Source organism: Rhinolophus sinicus, linkage group LG13 (genome assembly GCF_036562045.2).
Source record: "Rhinolophus sinicus isolate RSC01 linkage group LG13, ASM3656204v1, whole genome shotgun sequence".
Taxonomy (NCBI): Eukaryota; Metazoa; Chordata; class Mammalia; order Chiroptera; family Rhinolophidae; genus Rhinolophus; species Rhinolophus sinicus.
Window position 1 is genome coordinate 4,428,456 of NC_133762.1, and position 12,374 is coordinate 4,440,829.

The following is a 12,374-nucleotide window of genomic DNA, read 5'->3' on the forward strand; positions in this document are numbered from 1 at the left end:
TTTTTTCTTTCTTAAAATGTGTACACTTTTTTTTTTGGCCCCCTCTGTATATATAAGAGCCCATAATCTCACTACCGAATAATCCCTATTGGCATTTAAAATAATAGTAATAGTAATAATACATGTGCACAGTTAGAGCATTCAAATAATGTAAAAAATATATCGAATGAAAAGTGAAAAGCCCTCTGCACAGTCTTTCTCCCACAGGGGAGCACTGTTCACGCTCGTGTTTCCACCCGGAAACATTCTTCTGCCTGTTTTAGCGTGAATCTGTTGTGGAATGCTGGTTCCTCAAACACCCCCAACATAGCCAGTGGCTAAGACAGAGCTAAGACCTGGAGGCTTCAGCCATGCTCGGTGGGGAAGGCCACGGGCGGACTCTACTGGGAATTTGAGAGTTTGGTTCATGGATCTCTCGCTGCTAAGGCTTGGCTAGAGTCCGCTGAGGGGTCTGACGTAAGAGTTGAGGACCTGTGAGGGGTTAAGAGTCGTGAGTTTCCTATGAGGTGACCTATCTTTCTATTGAAGGGTTGATGGGTTTGTGAGATGGTCCTGAAATGAACAAGACAGTCAGTCATTTGCCCAGCAAGAGTTTTCTGGAATGGCAGAGTGATGTTCGTGAAGACAATGGAATAGTCACGTCATGTTGTTACCGATGGCAGTGGGTTGTGCTGTGGTTGGCAGGTATACGTTACTTTTATCCATGTAAACTAGGGGTGGACGGTTATCTCAGGTGGTTAGAGCGTGGTGCTAATAACACCAAGGTTGCCGGTTCGATCCCCGCATGGGCCACTGTGAGCTGCGCCCTCCTTAAAAACAACAACAACAACTCTGTCTTTGTAAACTCTGCCCTGACGTGCCCAGGTGAGGGGGAAATGAAGGCATGGAGGCACCTTCTGTGTGTGCCCCTGGTTCTGTGAACACCCGGAGGGGAGACACCTTTCACTAATTGGCACTAAGCCTCCCTGTTGGCCACTGGCAGCTTTGTGCAGGGCGGTCACACGCTGCGCCGAGCCTTGTTCTGTTTCTTGCTTTTTGCTCATGAACACATTGGAGAGATCTTTCCATATCAGCACATGCAGATCTACTTCTGTAAGAGGAGCCCAGTAACCCTGCCCCATGTCTCATCAGCTGTTTTACTGGTCTTGTGTCGTTAGCCTGGGGACCCCGGACAACTCTGTGTGGTGCTGGTTCCACCCACTGTCTGCTGACCGTGGGGAAGGCAATGCTTTGTCTTTTGTTTTCCACTATGCTCGCCACCAAGACTATTTTATTGGGTATTAGGAAAACAATAGGCCACCACTGAGGGCACCCAGCTGGGTGAAGGGACTTGCCCAGTACAAAGAATCACAGTTAGTCCCATCTGGGCACCCTCCTTTACCTTTTGGTAAAGGACACAGCCCCCTTGCTATAGCAGCTGGGGCCTGCCCAGGTCTATGCAAAGTGGCTGAAGTGGCTCCACTTGAAATTTGAACAGGAACTCCCATACCTTCCTTCCCCTGGCGTGACAAGGCCTGGCTCTGAATCCCGGCCCTGCAAGCAGGCTGCTTACTTTGGCAGTTTTCTTGGCTCTCTGCCTTTCCCCCCCTCAAGTGACAGCCACGTCCCCCTCTGAGCCTCATCCGCTGGCATCCCCTGTCCCTGTGAACAGCCACGCTCAGATCCAGGACCTGTGAGCAAGTAAGTGACTCAGCCTGCCTCACATCGTGAGCAAAGGCTTCTGGTCCAGAGAGCGTGCAGCCGTTGATAAATAGGTCCTGTGTCCCAGGGAAGCAAAGACAGGCCTCTCTCCTGAGCTGTTGTCTCAGCGCTTCCCCACACACAGCCTGTTGCTCCTGAGAGGCCCTTTGCCAAACTCTCCATTGTCCTTGAGGATAAAACTTTCCACCAGGTGCCCCTCAAGTTCATGTGAAAAGAGGAATAAGAAAGGTTTTAAAGGGAGAGAGAGAGAGAGAGAGAGAGAGAGAGAGAGAGAGAGAAGGTGACAGAGAGACAGTGATAAGAGAGAGAGCATTGGCCAGCGCTGCTCTGGGAAGACACCTCTCCCTGGGCAACTGCCTGGGCGCCCAGCCATTTGTCTGGGATTTGGAACAAAAAGACTCGAGACCCTTAGCTGGGCCTCACCTCGCGTGGTCTGTCCCACTGGTGACTGTGGGTTGTGGAAAGACCCCCTGGAACTCACTGCTAAGAGCTCTGCCTTACCATTCAGGTTAACTGACAGGTCCCCACAGCCTGTGGTTGGTCTTTCATGAATACCCTTTCATGGTAACAAAAAAAAGGAGGGGGGAACTCTTAGAAAATTGGGAATCAAATTTCCTTAATCTGATAAAGTACATCTATAACATAAAAATCTTCACCAGTCTACTGAAAACTTTCTCCCTGAGATCCAGAAAGAGACAGTAATGCCCTCTGTCACTACCTCTATTCAACATTGTGCTAGAGTTTCTAGCAAGTGAACATGGTAATAACGCTTACAGACACACCCAGAAATAATACTTAATCTGGGCTCCCATGGCCAATCAAGGTGGCCACATAAAATGAGCTGTAACAAGTGGGTTGCTAGCAAGCCTGGCTGACTTTTGCCCCAGAAGGAACCATTCTCTTTATTATCTGGGACAGTGAGCAAATCTGTTTGCTAGGAAGACACTCCCTACCATCTTCCAAGGCTGTCAGCTGTACAAAGATCCTTGAAAAGATAGTTGGGGACAAAAGTGATCAGTGTCTCTTGACAAGACTTGCAGAAATGGAAAAGATGCATAAGATTTATTTTCCAACAGCCCTGGTGAGCCTAGAAATAAAAAGGATTAAGTGTCCCATTCTTTCCTCCATTCCACTCAGGGAAGACCCATACCTGGTCCCACAAAGGGCCTTCCTGGTATGCCCAGTGTGGTAAGGCCTGTGTGTCCAGGACTTGTTCATGACCTTGCCCTCAGACTTTCCCAGAAAGGACCCGTGAGAAACGCTTATGTGAGCAGAAACCAAACTGTGACCTGGGGACCGTCGGCTTCCCTTCTCCTGAAAGCCTTTCCATAACAAGGGCCGAACCGCCATTGGGTTCCCCCAAAATCAACAGTGTATTATTTGTGCGTACAAACTTAGGTAGGCGGGCTACAAGATGAATGCAGAAGTCCAGACAGCAGTTGCCTCTCTGTGGAGAAGTTGATCCCTGAATCTGAGGAGCGTGGGGGTGGGACTTCTATGGTGCCAGTGATGTCCTGTTTCTTAGCCTGTGTGAGGGATCCATGGGTATTCATTTCATTGTCACATTTCAGTCAATGACAGACCGCATATACGATGATGGTCTCATAAGCTTACAGTGGAGCTGGAAAGTTCCCAGCGCCTAGTGACCCTGTAGCCGTCCTAATGGCCCAGCAGCGTGCATCCCTCACGCGTTTGTGGTAAACGAGCCGATTGTACTGCCCATGGTGTGAAGGTGTAGCAGCGGCGATTACAGTGCCATCTAGTTTGTGTGAGTGCAATGTTCCCATAATGACGAAATCACCTAAGGACGCATTTCTCAGAATGAGTCCCCATCGTTAAGTGGCACGTGACCGTGTTGGTGAAAGGTACATGTACCTTTTATGGAGTCTTCTGTACATGTGATACACTCCACTGTTTTCAAAAAATACAGTAGGCAAGAATGAGTGAGGAGAGGTCTGGACTCAGAAACGTCCATATCCTGCCCCCACTCCCTGGGGCCTTGGTGAGTTCCTCTTAAATGTTGGAGCTCAGCCTTTTTGTTATAAATTGGGAATAACTGTAAATGCAGCATAGTTCTCCAGTGGAAGCAGAGGTTGGGGTTCTGGTGGGGTAACTCGTGGCCGGGAAGTTTCCTGGCAATGGAACTCAGCTTTGAGGGACATGACAGGATGCATGACGGCTATTTTTCAGATCCCTGATTGTATTAAATGAGCCATGACAACAATGTCATCATAACTATTTCTAGAAGAAAAATAATCCTGGAGCACTTTAATAGACCAAGTCAAATGATGGGCTTTGGGTCCGGGAGGGAGATCTAAGAACACAGTGGTCACTGATGAGAGCTTCTCAAGGAAATGTGTGGCCGGTGTCCACTGTGGGGAAAGTGTCTGTGGTCTCCCGGGCCAGCTCAGCTCCCTGGGCATCCAGGACAGGCTCGTCACTGAGCTTCTCACCAGCCCAGGCCTGGGAGTCAGAACGAAGTAGACAGAGGGAGTGCAAGCATGCATTAAAGACTTAGCGAGGGAGAGAAAAGAATGAGTGAGAGAGAGGAGAAGGGGGCGAGAGGGCAAAGGAGGAAAGGTCAAATGGTGAGTTAGAAGAACGGTGGTGGGGGGTGAAGGAGGGAGCCGGGGGCAGCCCTGGAGAGCCCGCAGGACTGAGTGGAGCAAGCAGAAGTCCCCCTTTCCCCTTCTCCCTCTCCCCCACCCGGCCGCTCCACCCACCACTGCTTCCAGCCACCCTGCAGCCTTCCCCCTCCCTCTCTTCTTTTCTACCTCCCTCCCCCCAAGTCCCTGACTGCTCCCCTCTTCTCAGTGATGTAATGTGACCACCGCTCAGTGCCCTGCTGGCTCCTTCCCTCTGTGTCCACCTGAAGATCCCCGGGAGCATTTGGCCGCCCGTGTGACCTCTGCTTTGGTTCCAGGAACCTCATTTTATCTTAATAAAATATTTCCAGACTGAAAAGGGTGGGACATGCCGAGATCTCCGAGAGCAGCAGTAGCAAAAGCCAAGTTCAAGGCCTAACTTCTCCAGCCACACGCTGTCTCCTCTCCTCTCTCTCTCTCTCTCTCTCTCACACACACACACACACACACACCCCTTTCTGCTCCCCAACACCCCAGCAAGTGACCCCAATAGCCATGCCCCCGGAGGAGAGGGGATGTGGGCTTCCTGCTCTCAGGACCAGGAGAAGCCAACGGGGTGTGGAGATGAGCCAGAAGGAGGCACCTGCACCACAAGAGGCCGTGACCTTGATGGAGGTGGCAGGTCCCTCCCAGCCTCCTCTCCGGGCTCCAGGAAAGGGAGGAACAGGAAGGTGAGGGCCAGGGCCACTCAGCAGCTGGCCCTGTCCTCTAAGTGGCTTTCAGCAGGGGCTTGGGGGCCATCCCAGCCTGCAAGGCTCATTTGCAGCTTTGCGAAACCCCACTACAAAGCATCTTTCCTCATCCCACACTTTGCCCGACTCCCACGTCCCACCCCATCTGCAGTGGGGGCTTTAGGGTCCCCAGGGAGAAATAAAGCGAGGAAACCACAAAATCAGGTCATAGGGAAAAAAGAGAGACAAAGGGATGGATTTCAAAACCCCCTTCTGTTCTTGGCAACAGCTTTCAGAGGCTCTGGGGAAGGAGAATTTGATAACCATGTAACTGCACCCTTAGATAGCCTGGACCTTTGCCAAGTGCATAGCTGCAGAGCCAAACTGGACGGTCAGTGCTACAAAACCCATTTGTATTTCAGCTCAGTGTGTCTGTCTGTCTCTCCCACACCCCTCTCCTTTCCTCTCTAGTTTTCTTCCTCCCGTGCTCAGCCTTTTTGTTATAAATTCAGTTCTCTTTTTCTCACTCTTCCTCCCTCCAGCTTTCTCTTGTACCGCCCCTCCCACCACCCCAGGATCTTAGTTGGACAGAATGGATTTAATGACACCGCATAGCATCATCATAGGGCCACCCACTTTCTACGCCACTTTCTGTCTTTAAAATACAGTGTTGTTTTGAGCTTTAATTACATGACCAACAATATTGTCAAAATGGTATCCCATTGTTTGCATCTTAACACGTTGCGTACGGATCACGAGAATCTTCACGAGGGATTTACACCCCGCCGTATGCAACGTGTTAAATTCAGCATCGCTTTTGAAGCACCTTCATTGGGATATAGTTGGCATACAATGTGTGACAAACTGCACCCTGAAAGGGTGCCATTTGATAAGTTGTGACATGTATGCACTCATGAAGGGTCACTGCAGGGGGCACTTGCATCACCTCCAAAGACTGCCCCCTGTCCCTTTGTAATTCCTCAGTTTGTCAATTCTGTGACTTGGACTGATTGGTTTTAGAATATTAGCTAAATTCTGTGTAATAAACACGTCTTTTGTGCTCACTTGAGCTCAGTGGATTCCTGACACTAGCAACCAAAGGTTTTTGACAAATATGATCTGGTCATTGAGATCGGACGATAGTTTCTCTGCCCAACTTTGTATTTCGAAGTGTAAGGACTCTTGGGAGAAAGTTCTGGGTGACATATAGAAGAAAGGGAGAGATCCTTAAACTACTGGCGATGTGGCAAATATTTATTGAGTGCCTGCTGTGTGTCAAACAGTGCTGAAATACACGCTCTGACACTGGACGGCCAGCCGGGGATTGTTGTGAGGAAATCCCAGTGTTATTGAAATAACAGAGGCTTTCCGTATCCTTTCCCTTCCTAGCCAGCAGAGGAAACTCTCTGATGTGTGGTCCTATTTTTTTTTAATTTTTAAACCAAACCTGCACGAACCTGGTGAATTAAGATTTTTCCAGAGAAGAATGACAATAATAAATCCAGAGAGTGAGATGGTTTCGATGCTTTGTATCTCTGACCATTACCAAGTCTGAAGAGTTTTCAGAAATCTCTGATTTTATCCAACTGTTTTCTTTCTGTATTGATTTATTCACTAAACATAACCCAGTACCTATAACATACCAGGACTCTCCTAAGCCTTTGTTTCCATTTTCAAGGATTGCCTAAATTGCTAGGCTAAAATCAAATTCAAGTTGAAAAGGGAGATAACTTAGATTCAAACGGTTGAAAATCATCTCGCAGCGTTTCCATTTAATGACTATATATACGTTCTCTGCAGAGACAAGGACATTTTTTATGTCCTAACTCCAGAACTCACAAAGCATTAATGCCAATACATCCTGCTTGTTAGAAGCGAGAGGAGTCTAGCGTAGCTTCTGGAAAGAAAAGAGGGTCATAAGTAGCAGGAATATTTAAAAACCATCACAGACTCAAACTTAGGTGTTGCCCAAGATTATAGACAGCTGTCCAGTGCCACATGTTGAATACTCTCTCATAACTATACCAATTCGAGCCACTACCATTTGCATTTGCTAAAATCAAATACAAATGTGGGGCTCTTCTGGTGTTCAGCCTGGATTTGCATCACATTTTAGCCTGGTTGATCAGACCAGCTGTTTTCCTCGAGCAAAGGAAGAACGGAGAGAGAAAGGAGGCTCCGGGCCCCTGAGGGGCGATGCTGAGACCAGAGAAATAGATCAAAGATGGGAAAGGTGTGTAGCAGAATGACAGATAATATATTGCTTTGCTCAGTTGTCTTCAGGAGGGAGGCGTTGGCTGGGATGTAGCTCTGGTCTCGTGCCTAACTCAAGCCCTCGTCCTGTTTATTCAGAAATATGGGAGCTGCAGGTGCTGACTCCGTGTCACAAGGTTCCTCTGGCCCCTTCAGAAAGGACAGGATGATGGAGTGTCTTTTCAACAATAGAGACATTGGAAAGCCACTGCAGCTCAGCTGCAAGGCAGGTCAAGCCCTCAGGGACACAGCCTGGGGGGAGGGGGTGTCATGATGTTAAATTAGCCTAGGGCTAGGGGATACCTCAATAGAAACCCTGATAGAACAAATAATAGCTAGACCAAAAAAAAAAAAAAAATCAGTGTTCTAAGGAGTATACCTTGGACTTGAGATGTGATATCACCACGAGGGCCTAATTGGGTGAACAGGAATGGAGCACAGTGGGACTTTCCAGCAAGTGGCCCTTCCCAGGGTCAGGCAGGGATGGCCTCTGTGGTTGGGCACCCATTCATGGTGAAGCAGACCCTGCCAGCACCCTGGGAGTAGGGAGGAGCATGCAGACCCCACGGGGAGAGGTTGGCAAGATCCACTCAGGGGATTAGGATGCTGGCCAAGTAGCTGCGTTTCGGGCCGAGATCCAGGCTGCACAGGGAAAGGGTGAAATATAAATCAGAAAAAACAGGCCTTTGGAGCTGGTGCCTGCATTTCACACCAGTTCTGGTTCAGGAAAACAGGACTGATGCCGGACGCCCCCTGCTGGAAGGGATGTGCCATCTCATTGGAGAGTTGGTTGCTTCAAAAACCAAGTGAATTTAGTCTCAAAGAGGAGGTTGTGGGGTGGAATCCCCTCTCTTACCCTCTCTGCTCCCCGAACCCCTGCCAATGCCTAGTGATCTCCCCCCCCACCCAATGCCCAGGGCACAGGGCTTTCTTCCACCTACAAATGGGTCAAGTTTACACATGGATTTCAGCATTTGCTTACACCAATCGCCAGCCCAAGAAACCGCCTGAGTGAGGGATGAAAGAAGGTCAAGTCTGGCCAAAGTGCCTGTAGTTCCAAATGTGAGCTTTGACCATGGTGGTTCTTCGTGAGTCTGTGCTGCTTTCAGTAACAATGTAGTGACTGTCACGATGGTGGTTGCCAGCATCGAAACATGGCGGTCAGACATGAAGTGTGCAAAAGAGGCCGAGAGAGGCTGGGGGTCAGTTCTAGCAACATGATGGGAAAACACCTCTCCCCACCAGAATAGAGCCCTTCACGCGAAGCAGGGCGACAAGCTTAAAAGTTGAGGAGATTTGTCAACTGTGAGCCCAAGAATTGGTCTGACCCCACGACAAGGAAGGGGGTCTGTCCTTACCTCAGATCCAGACCTCTGCTGCCACCTGTGGGGCTTTGCTCTGTTTGTTTGTCTTGTTAACTCCTCCTGAACCCTGACTTGTCCATCTGGGAAATGGGTTTAAGCCCTGCCCGATCCAAAAAATTAAAACAAGGCAATTTGTGTGGGTTAAGAAGAAATGAAATGATAGCAAATAGTGATCATTTCTTTTAAAAGTAGTTTTAATTGTGGGAAAACGTATATAACATAAAATTTGCTATCTTAACCATTTTAAGTGTACAGTTCAATGACATTCAATACAGTCATATTGTTATGCATCCATCTTTAGAGATTTTTCATCTCCTCAAACTGAAACTTTGTATTCAATAAACACTGACTCCCATTCCACCCTGTATGCCATGCCCTCTTCCTCTGAGAATTTAAATTCTCTCAGTAGCTCATGTAAGTGCAATCATACAGTATCTGTCTATTTGTGACGTATTTCACTCAGCATAATGTCTTCCTTCAGATATATACCCAGAAGTAGAGTTGGTGGACCATATGGTAGTTCTATTTTAATTTTTTGAGGAATCTCCATACTGTTTTCCATAGTGGCTGCTCCAATTTATATTCCTGCCAACAGGGCACAAGGCCTCGCTTTTCTCCACATCCTCGTCAACACTTGTTTGTTGATTTATTGATGATGGCCATTCTGACAGGTGCGAGGTGATATCTCATTGTGGTTTTGATTTGCATTTCCCTGACGATTTGTGATGTCGAGCACATTTTCAAGTACCTGATGTCCATTCGTATATCTTCTTTGCAAAACATGTTTATTTAGTCATTTTCCCATTTTTAAATTGGATCGTGTGTGTGTGTGTGTGTGTGTGTGTGTGTGTGTGTTTTCTATTGAGATGTATAAGCTCCCTATATATTTTGGATATTAACTCCTTATTACATGTGTGGTTTGAAAATATTTTCTCCCATTCTGTACGTTGCCTTTTGATTTTGTGGATGGTCTTTTTTGCTGTGCAGAAGCTTTTATACTTGATGTGCTCCCAGTTCATTTTGTTTTGTGGCTTGTGCTTTTTGGTTTCATATCCAAAAAATCATTGCCAAGACCAATGCCAAGGGGATTTCCTCTCTGTTTTCTTCTATGAGTTTTACAGTTTCAGATGTTACATTTAAGTCTTTCATCCATTTCGAGTTGATTTTGTTGTGAGTGGTGTAAGGTAGGGGTCCAATTTTATTGGTTTGCATGTGGTTCTCCAGTTTTCTCACCACCATTTATTGAATAGACAGTCCTTTCTCTTGAATATTCTTGGCTCCCTTGTCAAACATCAGTTGACCATATGTGCGTGGGTTTATTTCTAGGCTCTTGGTTCTGTCCCATTGATTTATGTTTGTTTTTATGCCACTACCATGCTGTTTTGATCACGATAGCTTTGTAATATAGTTTGAAATCAGGAAGTGTGATGTCTCCAGCTTTGTTCTTCTTCCTCAAGATTGCTTTGGCTAGTTGGGGTCTTTGGTGGTTCCACACAAATTATAGGTTTCCTCTATTTCTGTGAAACATGCCAATGGAATTTTGATAGGGATTGCATTGAATCAATAGATCATTTTGGGAGGCAGGGTTAAACTTTTCATTGTGACTGGTGAACACAATGATGAGGGGCAAAGAGAATTCAGATTCATTGGGGCCAGATTAAGATCTCTGCTCAGAGGTTCTGTCTCTCAGTCCCACATGCCCAATTTGACGTTCTGCTTTTAATTGTTGAGGTTGAAAGTCTGCAACCTACATACTCTGACTCTATTACATTGTCTCATGCTTCCTGTTAGGTTCTGCCAAAAAGTCCTCGGCAGGAGATCAATTGACAAGGGACAGAGATATGGGTCCAGGACATCAGACGTTGGAAGTTGCTGGTGTGACAGTGGGCATGGGGCCCTGGCCAAAGTCACACCTCTGGTATGTCCAGAACCAACTGTGACAGTGGCTTCAATAGTGCAGCGGCAGGCACAGGCAGGGGCTAAAATGCACCCCAAGGACAGGGCAGCATGTAATCGCTGCACTTACTCTTTCAGCCCTTCCCAACCTTTGTAATCATTCCCTGTGTTAAATTCTCTCTGCTTGATGTACCTAGAATGGTACCAGTTATCCTGGCTGGACCTGATATGCCATCCTTTCATACTTTAATAAAAAGAACACTAAAGCTTAAAAAAATTTGGTGTGTATCCTTTCAGGCTTTTCTCTATGATTTTGCAAATGATTTACTATTTGTGTGTGTTTACGTATTATTTTAGATGCATCATTTTGCAACTTGATTTTTAAAAAACTGACAGGTGGTCTTGGGAGGTCTCTCCATGTTGTTATACATATGAGATTATTACATTTCTCTTAACTGATGCTTGGTGTTCTGTTAACAATTTATCTAATAATGAACATGCAGGTGTTTGCAATTTTTTACTCTTAATTGCGTGCTGTAGTGAACGTTCTTGCACATATGCCAGCGTTTCTCTGTGGTAGTTACCCAGAAGGCGAATTGCAGAGTTGCAGGGTGCGTGTATTTTTAATTTCATTACAGTTTACCAAATTGTTCTTCAAAGTGGCTGTGCCAATTTACACTCCCACTCCCAGGCAGGAGAGTGTCCTCTATTTTCAAGCTCTTTGGTTTCGGACAGTCTAGGGGATGACACGGTATGTTGGTGTTGTTGTAGTTTGTGCCCTCATGAACTCGCACACTCGATTGACAATGTCCACTCAGGCCGACTCCAATGGCAGAAGTCATTGTTCTTGGAGGCGGTATGGCTGCTACGCCCTGGCTTTCAGTGGCAGTCTGCACCAAAACATTCACCGTGATTTCTTGTGTCACCAAAAGGTGCTGCTGACCCCTCACCTGGCTGGGGCTGCTTGTGCCCCAAGCCTGGCCACAAGCAGGAGCTATGCTGAGGTTTCCGGGAGCCGCAGGTGCCTAGCAGTGGCCAGCCTCTGCGGAGGGCACAAAAGGAGTCTGCCAGCCATACCCCCGGGGACACACAGAGCAGCAAGTTTGAAGCAGTGAGAATGGTGGGCTTTATTGAGAATCAGTGACAGTCCACTCCCAGGGTTAATTAAAGATCATGGAAGCTGGACAGTGTTCACTTCTGGATTTTTTCTGCTGACATGTAATTCTGTGATGCATTTTAGATTCTGCGAGGCCCCAAGCAGAGTCCAGTAGAAGTGCTGCAACCTCTGCTTTGAGAAAACAGAAAACGGGCAGGACAGGGAAGGGAGAGGATGGACCTGAGAACAGATACTTTGATTAATTCTGTGGGGCCTTTTTATTTGTTTGTTTGTTTGTTTGTTTGTTTTACAAGGTGCTCCTCAGAAAGCTAAAGGAATCACTTTTCCCGCAGACCTCAGTTATAGTCTGGTGGGAAACGAATGAACATTAATGCTGTTGCTGAAAGTTTTGGGTTCAAGTCCAGCCTTTGCCACTTTGTGCCCCAGTTTGCCAACCAGTAAAACGGGGCTAATATTCCTTCCTGCGTGCCTCGGAGGGCTCCTCCTTGTCTGTAGTGAGCAGCAGGGGGCTGGAAGTCAGGACCACAAATTCTAGCTCTTGCTCTGACAGTAACTCCCTGGACAACTTAGCAAGCGTCTTAAGCTCTCTCTTCCATAGTTTCTCAGTCTGTAAGAGGATGTGATCACGCCTGTTCCACTGGCTTCTGTGAGGATAAAGACGACAGGGGGTGTAAAGGGTTTGGAAAAAAACGGTGCTATTTTGGATGTAGCCATCAGGTGCAAAGTC